Source organism: Bubalus bubalis, chromosome 11 (assembly GCF_019923935.1).
Source record: "Bubalus bubalis isolate 160015118507 breed Murrah chromosome 11, NDDB_SH_1, whole genome shotgun sequence".
In the NCBI taxonomy this organism is placed as follows: Eukaryota; Metazoa; Chordata; class Mammalia; order Artiodactyla; family Bovidae; genus Bubalus; species Bubalus bubalis.
In genome coordinates, this window is record NC_059167.1 from 38,577,763 (window position 1) to 38,596,848 (window position 19,086).

Here is a 19,086-nt window from a genome sequence, read left to right on the forward strand (position 1 = left end):
TAGTACTTGAAACAGAGTCTTTAAAATTCTTTGAAAAAATTTTATTAAAGTACAGTTGATTTACAGTGTTGTGTTAATTTCTCCTGTACAACAGTGACTTGGTTCTTCTTCTTCTTTTCCATTATGGTTTGTCAAAGAATATTGAATATAGTTCCCTGTGCTATTCAGTAGCACCTTGTTGTTTATCCCCCCTACATATAATAGTTTGCCTCTAATCCAAAGCTCCCAATCCTTCCTTCCTTCAACCTGCCTTCCTCTTGGCAATCACAAGTCTCTTCTTTCTATATATGTGGGTATGTTTTTGTTTCATAGATATGTTGATTTGTGTCATATTTTAGGTTCCACATATAAGTGACATCATATGGTATTTGTCTGTCCCTTTCAGATTTACCTAATTATGGTAATCTTTAGGTATATCCATGTTGCAGCAAATGGCATTATTTCATTCTTTTTGATAACTGAGTGATAGTCCACTGTATACAAAAATATATACATTTACCACATCTTTATCCACTCATCTGTCGATGGACTTTCAGGTTGTTTCCATGTCTTGGCTATTGTGAATAGTGCTGCTATGAACATAGGAGTGCATGCACCATTTCAAATTCTAGTTTTGTCTGGGTATATGCTCGCAGTGGGATTACTGGATCAAATGGCAACTCTCTTTTTGGTTTTTTGAGGAACCTCTGCACTGTTTTCCATAGCAACTGCACCAATTTACATTCTCACCAAGTGTAAGAGGGTCCCCTTTTCTTCACACTCTCTCCAGCATTTGTTATTTGTAAACTTTTAAATGATGGCCGTTCTGACTGGTGTGAGGTGGTACCTTACTGTAGTTTTGATTTGCATTTCTCTAATAATTAGCAATGCTGGGCATCTTTTCGTGTGTTTGTTGCTCATCTGTATGTCTTCTTTGAATAAATGTCTATTTACGTCTTCTGCCCATTTTTTTATTGAGGTTTTTTTTTGTCATTTTTAAGTTGTATAAGTTGTTTGTAAATTTTGGAAATTGAGCACTTATTTGTTGCATCATTTACAAACATTTTCTCCCAGTCTGTAGCTTGTCTTTTCATTTTGTTTATGATACCCTTTGCTGTGCAAAAATATGTTTGATTAGGTCCCATTTGTTTATTTTTGTTTTCATTTCTATTGCCCTTGATAGTGGAGAAGGAAATGGCAACCCACTCCAGTGTTCTTGCCTGGAGAATCCCAGGGACGGGGGAGCCTGGTGGGCTGCCGTCTATGGGGTCACACAGAGTCGGACACGACTGAAGCAACTTAGCAGTAGCAGCCCTTGGTAGACTGACCTAAGAAAATATTGGTCTCAGAATGAGAATATTTTACCTATGTTCTTTTCTAGGAGTTTTATGATGTCTTGTCTTATATTTAGATCTGTAATCCCTTTTGAGTTTATTTTCATGTGTGGTGTGAGGGTGTGTTCTAATTTCATCGATTTACGTGCAGCTGTCCAACTTTCCCAATACTACTTGGTGAAGAGTCTGTCTTTTCCCCATTGTATATTCTTGCCTCGTTTGTTGAAGTTTAATTAACCATAGGTATGTGGGTTTATTTCTTGGCTCTTTATTCTGCTCCATTGATCCATATGTTTGTTTTTTGTGTCAATACCATACTATTTTGATTATTATAGCTTTGTAGTATTATCTGAACTCTAGGAGGGTTATGCCTCCTGCTTTGTTCTAAAAGAGAGTAACTCTTAATATTACCTGTTAAGGTCTTGCTGTAAGTCTCCTAAAGTCTAACATGATTCCTAACAAAGACAGATATCACAGAACTCTGGTTCTCCAGGTGCTAGTAGGCCAAAGGGGGAATAAACAAAACCACCATGACCCTTGGGTGCTTGCTCTGGAGGAAGATGTATTTTTATGTTGTTTTCCTTGCATTTATAGGAGCTAGTTGGGTGTGGAGATGTGGGAGGGGCCCCGTCCATCAACATTCTGATTCCAAATCTGGTTTGGGGTGTGGTTCCAGCTCCGCAGGTCATTCATATGCACAACTGGATGACAATCACTGCATAAGGGACAGAAACACTGAATTAGGGAGCTCCAGGGTAGTTCTGGTTATGAGGAAAAGAACTGAATTATTCTGCTTCAAGAAAAATAATTGATAATGGATTTTAATTTTACTTGGTTAGCTGTGATGCAATTTAATGCCCCTCTAATTACCTCCAGTCTTTCAGGAGAACTCTTTTACATACAGCTGCTTTCTGTTTGAGCTGAAGATAGCTTGATGACAGTAAGGAAAAGGGATTTGTTCAGCACTTGGGGAACATTGAAGGTTTTTTTTTAACAAGTGAATGACATGATCATGTTTATGTTTTACTGGTACCCTGGAGATAGTATAAAAAATAGATTGGAAGAGGTAAAGATGAAGATAGACCAGTTAGGATGATATTATAAGGCTGCACATTAGAGATGCAACATATAAATTGGAATTTAAGAAGGAGAGAGATCTTAAGTTTCAACTGCTAGTTATATTCAATTTATCTCTGTGTGTTTGTGTTTATGTGTGTATATTTGTGAGTGTGAGTATCTTAGTGGATGTTTGTATGTGTATGTGTGTGCGCATGCCTGAAGGGCCACCGCTCCTCAGAAAAGTGCTTCACCAGCAAAAATCTCAGTGTTGCTGTGGGTGGGAGTGCTCAGACGCTGTGAACAGGGTTACACTGAGGTTGGAGAGCTCTTCCTCAGGCATCCTCCTCCTTTTCAATAGTGTGGCAGTGCACCCTGACTTCTTTTTCCAATTAGTGCTGAAAAGCTATCTTCCCTGCCATTTAATACCTTTTTGTTTTGAAATAATTTCAGGCATAAAGAGAAGCTGCAATATACAAAACAGAAAATTGCACAAAGAACTGTGTGTATGCTTCACCCAGATTCACCAGTTGTTAGCATTTTGCCACATTGGCTTTCTCTCTCTTTCAGTCTACCCATCTGTAGAAAATGATTATTTTTTTCTGATCCACTAGATAGTGAACTGCAAATGATGCTCCTTTTCCTCTAAGTAATACAGCATGGATTTCCTTAGAACAAGGATATTCTTTTATATAACCACAGCACAGCAACCACATTCAGAAAATTTAACCCTGCAGTAATATATAATCCAATATACTGCATCTCATATTTGACTTTTCATAATTGTTCAATAATGTCTTTTATAGCTGTTGTTTTCTCTGGTCTAGGATCTAACACAGGATCACACGTTGGATTTAGTCGTCATGTCTCTTTAGCCCTTTAATCTTGGACAGTCCCTCAGCCTTTGTCCTTTAAAGCACTGACATTTTTGAAGAGAACAGGCCAGTTATTTTGTAGAATGTCCTTGTTTTGATTTATTTGATATTTCTTCATGATTAGATTCTTACGCATTTTTGGCAGGAATTTAATAAGAGTGCATCACATCAGGAGGCACTTGGTGTCAGATTGTCTTATCAGTGATACTAATGTTGATCACTTGGTTAAGGTGGCATCTCTCAGGTTTTTCCATTAAGTTACTATTTTCTTTTTGTAATTAGTGAGCAATTTCAGACACTTTCCTGACATTTTATAAGCATTTACTAAGTATTAGGTATTACACTTTATAATACCGTGTTGCATTTAATCCTCATAACAAACTGTGAAGCTTGTTTTTGTATTCCTTAATATCCTGTCCTCTCTCATTTTACGGATAAAAAAACAGAGGCTTGTGTAAAATTGTACAACATGGTACAACAAAGTCCATATTTGTTCACTCATGCAGTGTCTCCAAGGAAGAGTCTAGCATCCCGAATTTTGGTGCCTAGACAAAGCACATCAACCATTCCACCTGTGTCCTTAGCAGGAGCTAAATCACTGTAGATGGTGATTGCAGCCATGAAATTAAAATATGCTTACTCCTTGGAAGGAAAGTTATGACCAACCTAGATAGCATATTCAAAAGCAGAGACATTACTTTGCCAACAAAGGTCTGTCTAGTCAGGGCTATGGTTTTTCCTGTGGTCATGTATGGATGTAAGAGTTGGACTGTGAAGAAAGCTGAGTGCCGAAGAATTAATGCTTTTGAGCTGTGGTGTTGGAGAAGACTCCTGAGAGTCCCTTGGACTGCAAGGAGATCCAACCAGTCCATCCTAAAGGAGATCAGTCCTGGGTGTTCATTGGAAGGAATGATGCTAAAGCTGAAACTCCAGTACTTTGGCCACCTCATGCGAAGAGTTGACTCATTGGAAAAGACTCTGATGCTTGGAGGGATTGGGGGCAGGAGGAGAAGGGGACAACAGAGGATGAGATGGCTGGATGGCATCACCAACTTCATGGACATGAGTTTGAGTGAACTCTGGGTGTTGGTGATGGACAGGGAGGCCTGGCGTGCTGCAATTCATGGGGTCGCAAAGAGTCAGACATGACTGAGCGACTGAACTGAACTGAACTGAACTGAAAGGACTGTGCCATGAGGGACCACCTTGTTTCATAAAGTAAGACAGAGAAAGGTTGAAGGAACACAAAATCTTGTTCTAGTCACTCAGATAAGGATAGACTTCATTGGTTAACGTACTCAGATCTGTATTTATCATGTAAAGCATGATGTGGTTTACAAACTGAAGCTGAGTCTTTGTGTTATGCCAGGTGTGTGTGTGTGTGTGTGTGTGCACACGCACATTTGCCAGTGCAAGTCCTGGTCCCTATTCATGATTAGAGGACTCAGCATGTCACTACTCAAGTGACAATGACAAGAGTAAGTTTTGCTTCTCAGGCCATGATACATTTTTTTAAAAAGAGTAGATCCATGACAGACCAGACTCAAAGAGTGAAGAAAGTTACCACGGGTAAAGAGGGACATTACATAATGATAAAGGGATGAATTCTCCAAGAAGACATAACAATCCTTAAAGTATATGATCTGAACTAACAACAGAGAGTTAAAATATGTGAGGCAGAACCTGATAGAACTGCAAAGAGAAATGGATGAATCCGTTGTTAAAGCTGGAGACTTCAACAGTCATCTGTCAGAAATGGGCAGATCCAGGAGGCAGAAGTCAGCAAGGATATAGCTGGCTGCAACAGCACCATCAATCAACAAAAACACTTGACATCTGAGGATACGTCACCCAATAACAACAGAATACAGATTTCTCTCATGCTGGGACATTCAACAAAGAAGACCACGTTCTGGACCATAAAACACACCTTAACAAATTTAAAAGAGTAGAAATCATACAGTGTCTGCTTATGTCTGCTTTCAGACACAATGGCATTAAACTAAAAATCAATAGCAAGAAGATAGTTGGAAAATCCTTAAATACTTGAAGCTTAGACAGCAAATGCTCTTCTAAATAATACATAAAGAAGAAATCTCAAGAGTAATTAAAAATATTTTGAATTAAATAGAAACACAATGTATCAAATTTGTGGGATGCTATGAAAGCAGTATTTAGAAGGAAATACATAGCATTGAATGCATACATTAGAAAATAAGAAAGATCTAAAACCAATCATCTAAGTTAACATCTTAGGAAACTAGAAAAGGAATAATAAATTAAATTCAAAGTAAGAAGAAGAAAAGAGATAATAAAGAATTAGAGCAGAAATTGTTGAAATTAAAAATAGGAAATCAGTTGAAAGAGAAAATCAATAAAGTAAAAAATAACTGGTTCTTTGATAAGATCAATGAACATCTAATTAAGCTAATCACAAAGAGAGGTCAGAAATTATTAATATCAGAAATAAAGAAGGGCATCACTATATCCCATGAAAATTAAGAGGATAATAAAGGAATATTAAATATTATGAGAAACTTAATGCCTACGATCCTGATGGCCTAAACAAAATGGTAAAAACTCGCAAATTGTGTTTCAAAGACACAATCTGCCAAAAGCACACAAGAAAAAATAATCTGAATAGGCCTGTATCTTTTATATAAATTGAATAAATTATTAATAACCTTCCCAAACAGAAAGTATTTGGCCCAGATGGTTTCACTGGTGAATTCTACCAAACACTGAAGGAAGAAATTATACCAATTTTCTACAATCTTTTTTAAAAGACAAAAGTAGAGAAATATTAATACTTCCCAAGTTATTCTGAGGCCAGCATTACTCTCATACTGAAACCAGGTGAAAGAAAACTGCTGACTAATACAAAGTATCCCTTGGTACCAATTATATTCATTTCTAGGTTTTGAATATGGAAGATACTATCTAAATCTGTTTGATTGTTTTTTTTTTCCCTGAGTTTTGGATAGTGTGTAGCTGGAGTTCTAAAAGCTTGAATAGAATTCTTGAACAATGAGATACCTGTAGTGTGAATCAACTTTCAATTGTACTTCTGCCTAATGTGCTGAACAGGGACTGACTCATACTACAAGTAAGGAAGAGAGTTTAGAACAATCAGAAATGATTGAACAAACTTTTAGAGCACCTTGAAACAATAGGAGCTTTAATTAATATGCAGACTGGATAGAAAGTATGGTTTAACTAAGCCCTTTTGGGCCTTTAAAAATTAATTTATGTGAGTAATCCATAAATACATGTTTTTTATGGAAATTTAAAATATACAGAAATATATGGAATAAAGAGTTATGATTTCCCTTCATTTTACCCTGCCAGAGGTTACCAGTGTTTATGTTTAATAATATATATCCTTTCATGCTTTTTTTTCTGTGTACTTAGCTAAGTGTGAATATGTAAAGGATTTGCTTTATATATAAATGAAATAATGTAGTGCCTATTTTTAAGGATAGGTTAAATTTGTGAATGATTATTTGAAAGATATTGAATAAATGAAGACAAAAGCTAAAAAAAAAAAAAGAAAACTGCTAACCAGTATCTCTCATGAATGTAGTTGCAAAAGTCCTCAACAAATTGTTAATAGATTAAACAATGTATAAAAAAGAATTATATACCACAACCAAGTGGGGTTTATTTCAGGTATGAAGACCTGGTTCTACATTCAAAAATCAATTCATATGATCCATCATATCAACAGGCTAAAGAAAAAAAAAATCACGTGATAATATTAATAGGTACAGAAAAACACTTGAATACAATGTGACATAAATAGTGATCTATTCATGGTAAAAAGTCTCAGTAAACAATGAATAGAGGAGAATTTTTTCAACTTGATAGAGAATATCTATAAAACAATTCATACTTAATCATTAAAAACTCAAAGCTTTCCCTTTAAACCAGGAACAAGGCAGCGTGTCCCCATTCACTGCTTGTTTTTCAACATTGTACTGGAAGTCTTAGCTTAATGCAGTAAGACAAAGAAAATAAAATATATACTGATTGACATAAAGGAAATGAACCTGTCTTTGTTCATAGATGATGTGATTGTCCATATAGAAAGAATTGAAAAAATTCTGAAAAAATGGATCAAAAACACATGGAATTAAAGAATGATTCTAGTAAGGTTGTAGGAAATAAGATTGCCATACAAAAGTCAGTTGCTTTCCTATATACTAGCAATGACAAGTGGAAATTGAAATTAAAAACTCAATACCATTGGAAAAATGTCTATTCAGGTCTTCTGCCCATTTTTTTATTGATTTGTTTGTTTTTGATATTGTGTTGTATGAGCTGCTTATATATTTTCAGTATTAACCAATTGTTGGTCATATTATTTGCAAATAGTTTCTTCTATTCAGTAGGTTGTCTTTTAATTTTGTTGATGGTTTTCTTTACTGTGCTAAAGCTTTTAAGTTTAATTAGATTCCACTTGTTTGTTTTTGCTTTTATTTCTTTTGCCTTAGGAGACAGACCCAAAAATATATTACTACTATTTATGTCAAAGAGTATTCTCTTCTAGGAGTTTTATGGTTTCAGGTTTTACATTTGGGTCTTCAGTCCATTAGTCTTTATATTTGTATATGGTGTGAAGACATGTTAAAATCTCGTTCTTTCACATGTAGCTGCCCAATTTTCTTGGCACCCTTATTAAAGAGACTGTCTAATCTGCATTGTGTATTCCTGTCTCTTTTGTCATAGATTAACTGATGATAGGTGTGTGGGTTTATTTATGGGCTCTCTACTCTGTTCTGTTGATCTATGTCAGCATTTGTGCCTCTACCATGCTGCTGTTTTGATTATTGTAGCTTTGTTGTATAGTGTGAAGTCTGGGAGGGTGATACCTCTGGTCTTGTCCTTTCTTCTCAAGATTGCTTTGGCAATTTAGGGTCTTTTGTGGTTTTGTATGATTTTAGGATTATTTGATCTAGTTCTGTGAAAAATGTCATGGGTATTTTGGAAGGGATTGCATTAAAACCTATAGATTGCTTTGGGTAATACGACCATATTAACAATATTAAGTCTTCCAATCCAAGAGCACTGGATTTCTTTCTATATCTTTGTATCTTCAGTTTCCTTAATTTTATAGCTTTCAGGGTATAGGTCTGTCTCCTTCTTGGTTAGATTAATTCCTGGCTATTTTATTCTTTTTGATGTGATCTTAAACAGGATTGCTTTTATATCTTCTCTTTCTCATAGTTCATTGAAAGTGAAAGTGTTAGTTGGTCAGTCGTGTCTGACTCTTTGCGACCCCATGGACTTTAGCCCGCCAGGCTCCTCTGTTCATGGAATTCTCCAGGTAAGAATAATGGAGTGGACTACCATTTCTTTCTTCAGGGGATCTTCCTGACCCAGGGATCAAACCCGGGTCTCCTGCGCTGCAGGCAGATTCTTTACCATCTGAGCCACCAAGGAAGCCCCTGATAGTTAATTATTAGTGTATAAAAAAGTAACAGTTTTCTATATATTAATATTGCACACCACAACTTTGCTGAATTTATTTATTAATTCTAATAGTTTTTTGGTGGGCTTTAGGAGTTTCTATGAGTAGGCGATGGCATCCCACTCCAGTACTCTTGCCTGGAAAATCCCATGGATTGAGGAGCCTGGTGGGCTGCAGTCCATGGGGTCGCGAAGAGTCGGACACGACTGAGCGACTTCACTTTCACTTTTCACTTTCATGTATTGGAGAAGGAAATTGCAACCTACTCCAGTGTTCTTGCCTGGAGAATCCTAGGGACGGGGGAGCCTGGTGGGGTGCCGTCTAAGGGGGCGCACAGAGTCGGACACTACTGAAGCGACTTAGCAGCAGCAGCAGCAGCAGCAGCAGGATTTTCTATATATTAAGTATCATTTCATTTGCAAATAGTGATAGTTTTACCTCTTCATTTCCAATTTGGATGCCTTTTATTTTTCCTTGTTTGATTTCTATGACTAAGACTTCCAATGTTATGTTGAAAAGAAATGGTGAGAGCGGACATCCTTTCTTGTTCCTAAATTTAGAGGAAAGGCTTTCAGCTTTTTATTTGATGTTAGCTGTGAGTTTGGCATAAAAGAATGATATCCCTTATATGTAGAATCTAAAAAATAACACAAATGTATATAGAAAACAGAGACTCAAATACAGAAAGCAAGCAAGGGGTTACCAGTGGGGAGAGGGAAAGAAGAAGGGGCAAGTTAGGGGTACAGGACTAAGAGATACAAACTACTATGTATAAAATAGATAAGGATATTTTGTATCCTTTGCAAAAAGGATATATTGTATAACATGGGGAATTATAAGCCATTACTTGTAATAACTTTTAATGGAGTATAATCTGTAAAAATACTGACTCACTCTGCTGTATAGCTAAAACTAATGTAATATTGTAATTCAACTATATTCCAATAAAAGATAACAAAGGTAAGAAATAAAAACACAAACCAAATCAAAACAAAAAACCCACAAAGGAATTCTCCAGGCCAGAATTCTGGAGTGGGTAGCCTTTCCCTTCTCCAGGGGATCTTCCCAACCCAGGGATTGAATCCAGATCTCCCGCATTGCAGGAGGCTCCTTTACCAGCTACGCCACAGGGAAACCCAAGAATACTGGAGTAGGTAGCCTATCCCTTCTCCAGCAGATCTTCCTGACCCAGGAATCAATGCGGGGTCTCCTGCATTGCAGGCAGATTCTTTACCAACTGAGCTATGAGGGAAGACCAAAAATGAAATACTTATGTACGAACCTAGAAAAAATGTATAAGATCTATATGAGGAAAACTACAAAACTCTGATGAAAGATATCAAAGAAGAATGAAATAAATGGAGGAATATTTCATGTTCATGGATAAGAGGACTCAATATTGTCAAGATACCTGTTCTTTCTACTCGAACTAGGAAGCAGGGGCAGGGGCAAGGGGTATATGGAAATCTCTGTACATTTCACTCAGTTTTGCTGTGAACCTAACATTGCTTAAAAAATCCAGTCTGTTAGAAGAATGTATTTTGATAGAGTTAAATGTTTTTATTTTCCTCAGTGACCATAATTAATTATCTTCAGATGTCTCACAAATTAGTTAATGAAGATGTATATACTTCAGTTTGATTACAATCAGTGATTATTTCTATTTATTTAATATTTTTTTTGCCTCTCCATGGTGCATGCAGGATCTTAGTTCCCTGACCAGGGATTGAATACCTAACCCCTATAGTGGAAGTGCAGAGTCTTAACCACTGGACCACCAAGGAAGTCCCAAGTCAGTGACTATTTCTGAAGGAAGGCAAGACATGAGAAGGAAAAGAAATAGAGGAAGCTGAGGAGCAAAAATCACAAAGAGACACAGAGCTCATGGGTCTGGAATATACATGCATGTGTGTGTGTGTGTGTGTGTGTGAATTAGGAAAAAGGCACATACAAAAAACAAATATCCTTTCAGTGGCCTTTTCTGATAACAGTATTTTGCATTTGCAATAGAGACATTACTTTGTCAACAAAGGTCCATCTAGTCAAGGCTATGGTTTTTCCAGTGGTCATGTATGGATGTGAGAGTTGGACTGTGAAGAAAGCTGAGCACCGAAGAATTGATGCTTTTGAACTGTGGTGTTGGAGAAGACTCTTGAGAGTCCCTTGGACTGCAAGGAGATCCAATCAGTCCTGGGTGTTCATTGGAGAGACTGATGCTGAAGCTGAAACTCTAATACTTTGGCCACCTGATGCAAAGAGCTGACTCATTTGAAAAGACCCTGATGCTGGGAAAGATTGAGGGCAGGAGGAGAAGGAGACGACAAAGGATGAGATGGTTGGATGGCATCACCAACTCAATGGACATGGGTTTGGGTGAAGTCCGGGAGTTGGTGATGGACAGGGGGCCTGGCATGCTGCGGTTTATGGGGTCACAAAGAGTTGGACATGACTGAGTGAATGAACTGAACTGAACTGAACTGAAATGCAAGCGTAAAAGCCAATGAATCACTTTGGTTTTTACCCCAAGGACCGTCTGGGCTGACTGGGGATGCGTTGCCCTTGGAAGGCCCTTCTTCCTGACCCTATAAACTTCCTGCCAATGTGCAAGCCTGCCCCCGGCCTGCTCCTTGCAACAGTTTTCATGATGATGATGCCTGACTCGACCTGCAGCCAACTTCTGGAGGGAGCTGGGTTCAGGCCAGCTACAGGTAGTGATTGCTGGGTCAGGGCTGGGAGGGAGCCAAGACTCTCAGCCATCCATGTGATGGCCATATGGAAACGATGGGCGAGGATGTTGAGGGAAGCTGTCTGCTTTTTAGAGACACATGGTTTTGTCATAAGAGAGGGATGGAAGGAGAGAGAAATGTGGGCTGGGCCTTTAGGTCTCTGTAGGCGTGCGCCAGGGGCTTTACCTCCCAGGAAATGGAGGCATACAGCCATATGACGGCCAGCTGAGCTGATGGAGCCCCTAGAGGGGATAGCACATGTGAATTTTGGCAGACAAGAGGCTGTGACATGGTTGGAGAAAGCTGTTGTCTTCACTGATCTGCTGGGCACTGTGGACCAGGTGGAGCCCAAGGAGTCAGTCTTGGAGGACAGATGTGTGTACTTCAGACCCGACAAGGTGGTAGAAGGTAGCTATGCTGAAGAACTGCTATGAAACTCTCATCAAGTTGTGGAAGAGTATTTTGTGTGTCCCTGCCCTTAGGTAATGTCTTTTGGCCAAAGCTGGATGAAAAAGAGCCCTTCTAACATGGTTGAGTAATTATTCTCTTCTGGGAAGGGGTGCCCTGTGAGCATGTGAAAGTGCAACAACTGTTGTGTTATTCTGAACACTAGTGTTCCCACTTCCTTTAGTCACCTGAAAAAAGTGATGGTTAGGTGTCTTTTAGTAACTTACTCTTCTGAAGACGGAATTGGGAAGATCCGTCTACGGGGTCGTACAGAGTCGGACACAACTGAAGTGACTTAGCAGCAGCAGCAGTAGCAGCCAAAACAAAGCAGAATTCCTGTTACCAGTGGGAGTAGCAAGTATTGCCAGTTTCTAAGGAAACGGATCAAGTATTTATTCACAGGCCATTAACTATGGAAGGCTTTATCCCCTCCCCAAAGACTGTCTACCAATATGCACTTAAGTGAATTTCTCTATTTATGTAAGTACTAGACTTTGCTTTTATGTCACTATGTGATAACCCGAGTTGTCCTTTTCAGTTGCTGTTTCCATCGACTTGAGCGGTCTTTTATCTTTCCTGAACATGCTTAAGTTTGTTCTTGGGGACCCACTTTGTTTCAAGCAGAGGGCTGACTTTCTGCTAAGGTTGAAGGCAGCTTTGGGAGGTGATGGGTATGCTTATGGCTTTCATGGTTGTGATTTCATGTGTGTATACTTAACCCCAAACACACTGAGTTGTATATATTAAATAAGTACAGCTTTTTACAGGTTGAAAAAGGTATGTAAGGAAATGAGATGACTTTCTCTAGACACCAAATAGGATATTATAATTAGGCTGGAGACCAGTTAACCTCATGGAAGAAAGAGGAGCTCACATAATAGGTGCTTCAGGGAAATTGTTGTTTAGTCTGAAGCTTCTCTGGACACTTGAGAAGGCTAAGCAATAGGATTGCCTCAGGAGATGGCTGACATGGCACCTTCAGCAGATCGCTTAATAATGGAAGCTGAGGAATGGATTAGATGCTCTTTTAATGGGAGTCACTCAGAAAAGATGAACGAGAAAGGAAAGAAAGCTTGAGTCAGAGAAAAGCAGGGAAGGGAAGAAGAGGAAAAGGGAAAATGAGAGCCTAGTGCCCAGATAGAAGATGTTTTGATTTCACAGTTGGTCTCCTTAAAGTTCTTCACCAGAATGTTTTAAATCAAAGGACAGAATCAGGCAGTTGCCTACTTAAGAGATCATTATGCTTTGATAGAGATATATCTCTATGAATAAATACGTGGATAAAGAAATAGGTAACAGGAATACTTGATAATGTTGTTGGTAAGGTTAGGTTTGTGCCTTACTAAGATATTCATTTATCCAAGTACCCATCACCTGGAAGAAATTTTCAGAGATGGTGCAAAGTCCAGTAGCCAAGTGTCTTCCTGACACTAACCAGGTTGTCTGTATACACTTCCCATCTCCACCTGTCTTAATCTGTTCAGGCTGCTCTAACAGAATACCATAGACTAAACAACAAAAAATTGGGGGGATAACATATATACACTGTTATATATAAAATGGGCTTCCCAGGTGGAGCCAGGCGATGATCTTGAGGTAACCCTGTTGGTTCTGTCTTCCATCCTTAACTCTACTCCTTAGGCCCAGCTCAGCTTTTTGTGTTACATCTGGGTCTCTGCATTTTTGCATGTTGGAGTCCTTTGAGGAAATTGTGAAAAAATATCTGTTGGAATTGACCCCATGTCCGTTCAACCAGAATTCTGGGGATGGGAGCCCAATATTGGTTTTTATTAAAAACTCCTCAGGAGGGTTCTGATGAACCAAGGTGAAGAACCTCTGATGCAAGCTGTCTTGAAGACAACCAAGTAACATCTGAGGGAGCCACAAGGCTGCTTTTCCTGGTCCAGGCTCCATTCCCTCTGCCATAGTAACTGGCCCCAGCTAGCATCCCCACCCCTGTTCTCTACACCCTGATCATCTGTAGATGCCAGTGGTCTGATAGAGAGCCAGGCAATACCAAATGGAAGATCCTGGTGGCAGGAAACCCACGAGAGGAGTTAAACCAATAAGGGGCTTCATGTGGCCAAGAACTGGCTGTATTGGCTAGACAGAGGAGGGAGGATCCTCCCAGGGAGGATTCAGAGCTGTTGGGGGAAGCAGAGCTACAGGGTGAGGTTGGCAGCCTGGAGGATGCAGAAGAGCAGTATTAAGTGGGTGAATGGGAATATGGCAGTGAGGAGGGATGGAGAGGTGGTGTGGGGCTTGGGCCTGGCAGCAGTGTCCTGAGGGTTAAGATGCAGTGGCCAAAACTGCCACACCTGAGTCAGCCTTGTAGGACTCAAGGTCAGTCCATCAGATCAGAGCTGAAACCCAGCTCCAGGGCAGAGGAGCTGCAGCACTGGGATCTCGGAAGGAAAATGCAAACACAGGAACACGTAGACTTGGAAAGCCGTCCACCTGGCCACTCTCCCACCAGTCTGGGCTGTGCATGGAGGTGACTCTGCTTGCCCAACTCGCCTGCTCCCAGCCATGTAATTTGTGAAGTCTAGTGCAGAATTAAAATGTGGGATTCTTTATTTAAAAAGCAGGAAAAAGTGATGTTAATGGTGCTAAAATCGAAAGCATTTTCCTTTCTCCCTAGTCTCTCTCACAACTGGTCATGGTGATTTTTATGTGCTATATAGTGTCTTTCTAAACAAAGACAAATTGAAATTTTGATTGTCAGCATAAATTTGACAAGTTCAACTTTATGTTGTGCAATGCCAGTTTTAAATGCAAATACGAGAGCATTCAGCTCATATGTAGAATCACCAGAATTCCACAATTTGTATTTCTTGCAGAATATATGCATTGTATTTTGTCCTGACTAGAACAGTGGAAACATCACACAAAAGCAACTCAAGTGTTTTTATCTCACTTCTTGATATGTGCACATTTTTCTACCAGCTCTCTCTACCTCTGCCTCTCTGAGAAGTGAGGAAGGTCTGCAAGGAAGGGAACTAAGGCTGGTTCTCTTCCTTTTCTTTTACATCATTTTCATTGGAAGTGGGTGGAACCAACAGACAGGGGTGAAAGTAACACCAGGAAGAAAGGATGCCATAGGGTTCCTTGGGTGTTTATCTTTCTTCAAATACCATTGCCTTCTTTCTGTGTTTGAAGCAAGTGCTGATTTGAACATAAGGTGTGGCCTGCTCAGGCTTTGCGTTCCCATGCATACTCAATGTAGATGTCACCTGTACCTTATAGTCACTTTGAGTCTTGCTGGTGCGTTGTGGGTTCACTGAAATCCTAAGTTCACAGGACATCAGGGATGCTCTGTGCTAACCACTTTCCATGGTAGTGGGAACCACAGGGAACATGTGTGTTGAGCACATTTCCCCTGCTCATGTCCATGTTGCATTCATTGTCCTGCTGGGTTTCACGGGCAGAAGACAAGTTCAAAGATAAAATTAAAAATTTTTAGATAGAGGGAATTCCCTGGTGGTCTGGTGGTTAGGACTTTGTGCTCTCACTGCTGTGGGCCTGGGTTTAGCCCCTGGTAGTGAAACTAAAATCCCACAAGGCTCACAGTGCAGCCAAAAGAAAAACAAAACAAAACTATATATATATATATATATATATAATTTTTTTGAAATAGGAGCAGCAGAGCATTAAACCAAGCACAGGATGCTTCTCAGGGCCCTGTGGGACTGCTCATGGGTTTATGTATTCTGAAGCCTCCCCACGGGGAAGGACATGTCCTGCTGATGGAAGTGCTCATGAGAGTTGGGAATTGGGATTGTAGTTTGTAACCAAAAATGATTTCCTTCCGGATTTATTTTAGTTAAGGTTTTAAAATGGAGGAGCTCATTTTTATTTAGAAATGTTATCACTTCTGTAATTAACCTCCCATTACAAGCCAAATCAGCTCCTGCCTAGATTAATTGAAGCAGGGGAATACAGAGCTGGGTGAGGAGCAGGATTAGCAGCTGGGGAAGTCAGAAATCCCTGAAAAGCTGTCAATCAGGCTTGTTGGATGGAGCGGAGGGAAAAGCTACATGCCTAGTTATCAGAACTGAGATGCCATTATGAGAATGGGCCAGCCCTGGAGAAGGAAAGGGGCCAAAAACAGACCCTGGTGGGTTACAGCAAAGGCAATTGGTTGATGTCCTGGCTGATGGCCTTGGGAGCCACTGGAAGGTCATAGCAGGCATCCGGTTGGGCTGCATCACAGTCCGACCTCGTTAATGGCAGTCGGTTTAAAGGTTAGGACACTAGTTTCTGGGGGAACAAGTATAGAAGGTAAAGCAAAGCTGTCTTCAGCTACCAGAGGAACTAGAGGAGGTGAAGGCAAACTCTGAGGCACGAATACTGGGAGATAAGGCAGGTTTTTGTTCTAAGAAAGAAGGCAAGGAGTCCCAGCATGAGGTATGGGATCCACGGTTGAGGGCAGGAGCACTCCCAGACTCAGTGGATGTGAGTGGTGAGCTCCAGTGTCCCTTCTCTTTCTTCCGCAGAATATGCCCCAGGGTCTGAGGAAGGACAGGAGAGTAGCCCCATCTGGGGGTTTGGAAAGACAGAGGCATGGGAAACCAGGGGATCTGGTTATCTTATGTGCACCATTTCTGCTGGAATGCATTGGTTGGACCCCTGATTTATATTTTATGTATTGGATAAAACAACATATTGGTCCTCCTTTCTCCAAAAAGATTGTGCTTGTAAATGATCCCGAAACATAAGTCCATGCTAGCTTGTTAAGCAATGCTAGGGGCTTAGAATTCACCAAATTCTGTGCTGGTCCTCTTTCCTCAGGAGTCCTAGCGCTTCAAGCATTCTACACATGAAACACAAACACAGAGGCAAAAATTCCCGAGGCAAATTGTTTAAAACTGACAGTAAATCAGTCAATCATTCTGCGGATTGGAATCAACAAATGTTAAAACAGTCTAGTAATTTCCAACTGTAGCCTGGGGCCTGTGCTTGGTGTGCTCAGTCAAACAGCTTATCTCTCCCTGGTTGACACAGGCTATATGACCTGTCCCACCTCCAGCAGCTCAGACAGAGGCCAAGGTATAGTGATTCCTCAACACCTGAGCCTGGGGTCTCTTCAGGATTCTTGGTCATGCCGGAATGCTCCAAGCTGCAGATACCCATACTTCTCTGAACCAGGAATCCAAAGGTATCTTGCCATTGGGTACCAGGCTGATGTGTGTGGGTTTATGGGGCTTTGTGATGAGGGAGCCTATATTTCCAAAAATGGTTTCTTCCTTTCCTGACTTTCATTAGTAACTACTCCTGCTGCTGCTGCCAAGTCGCTTCAGTCGTGTCCGACTCACGGTGCCTCTTAATTATTAACATCCCTTGGCTTCCAAATCACAATTCTTGCATCTGTTTCTTGCTTCTTTCCTTTCATAATCCACAAGGTTTTGCACATCTTTGGGACACCCTTTCCCCAGTGTGGGAAGAGGCAAGGGGAAGCATTTTCCATTCTTTGGCATTTCCCTGAAGTGGTCGGTAGATCTGATCTAGTGACTTGGTTCTGCACGCATAGTTAATTGGGAGTGTGTTCACAGCTCCTACTAAGCAGCCTGATTTACATTGTGAAACTGACAGATGTGGGCTGCTCTGTCAGCCAATCAGAATTCCTGAGGACAGACAGCAAAAGGTCACGAATGAAGACTGTGTCTTGACAAGCCTCGAAGGGAAGTGAAAATAACCAGGTTCTGATTTGCACCTATGGTCACTGCAGGCTCTGAAAGTTGTCATTTTTAGATATTTCTTATTTTTTCCTTTTGAGTCACAGTACGTCAGGCTTGGCTAAATGAAGAACTAAATTAAAACTGTCATTCCAGCTCATAAATAACAGATGTCTAATGCATTTAATTATTTATAGTCTTGAATCTTTCAAAAATGAAAATGACTATACACATTTTTAATGCAGTTCTTGGTAATTTGCTGCCTGACTGATAAGATTTGCCGATAATCCTGGCTTGCAAACATGAAAAATAAAACTGAGACTGACTCGTTTATTTCATGAGACTGCTGCTTTGGTCCCTTGTGGCTTTAACAGAATTTAAATTAAAGTGAAATCTAATCACAACAAAATGATGTTCATATACTCATATTAATAATTGAGTTTTCTGAGATCATGCGGTAGGTACCTGGATGCCAGAGAATTTTGCACTGCCTAAAAAAATGAATACTCTTTCTTTAAACTGTCTCCTGCTCAGGAGGTTGTGACTGGACCCATCAGGGTTGAACACACGGCCCCTGAGCCTGCCTCCCAGCTCATGTTTGCAAGTTTGGTGAGGACTTACTCTTGGTTTGCAAACTAGTTCCCCTTCAGGGAGGATGAGAAGACCCTGAGGAATGAGGCAGATCACTCCAGATTGGTAGGTTGCACGTTTAGTAAGCATGAGAGCTCATATATGGGGCTTGTCTTGAGATGCTGAAAGATGAGTAGAAGTCTGCACCCACCCACCAAATCTTAAAAGTTATGTTGAGTCCTTTACTGGTTCAGTCACATGTACTGTCCAGATGGTGTCAATAGCCCGTTGTTCTCTCAAGTCTGAGTCCTTGATGACAGCTGTCACTCTGGGTATGTGGGTGCTATGCTTAGTCGCTCAGTCCTGTCTGACTCTTTGCAACCCTGTGGACTGCAGCCTTCTAGGCTCCTCTGTCCTTGGGATTCTTTAGGCAAGAATACTGGAGTGGGTTGCCATGCCCTCCTCCAGGAGATCTTCCCAATCCAGGGGTAAAACCCAGGTCTCCTGCATTTACTGTCTGAGCCAACAGGGAAGGGGATTCTGCTTGGCCAAATTCTGAAAATCATCAGGATAGCGAACTCCTTTCTATGTTCCATTTTATTCCTTCTGGAATAGGAATATCTATAACTACTATCATACAATAATATGGTTTTAGTGGAACATTTATTACGAAGAGAGGGGAAGGGTAGAGAAACCTCCGATTGCCTGGGTCCAGCTCCTGGGTTAACCAGTGGCCACGTCCTCTGAATGACCTCCTCCAACACTTCCATGTGGTTAAAAGAGGCTGTTGTGACTTCAATGACATGAGGAAGTACCCCCTTTCCCTAGAATATTTATCTCTTGTTGTGTGGGTGAAAAATCTTTCAGGTCTCCATTTAACATTCCAAAATGACTTAAACTCACACTGAGGTATAGCTTAGCTTATGTCAGATCCTGAGAGTAATTTTTATTAAA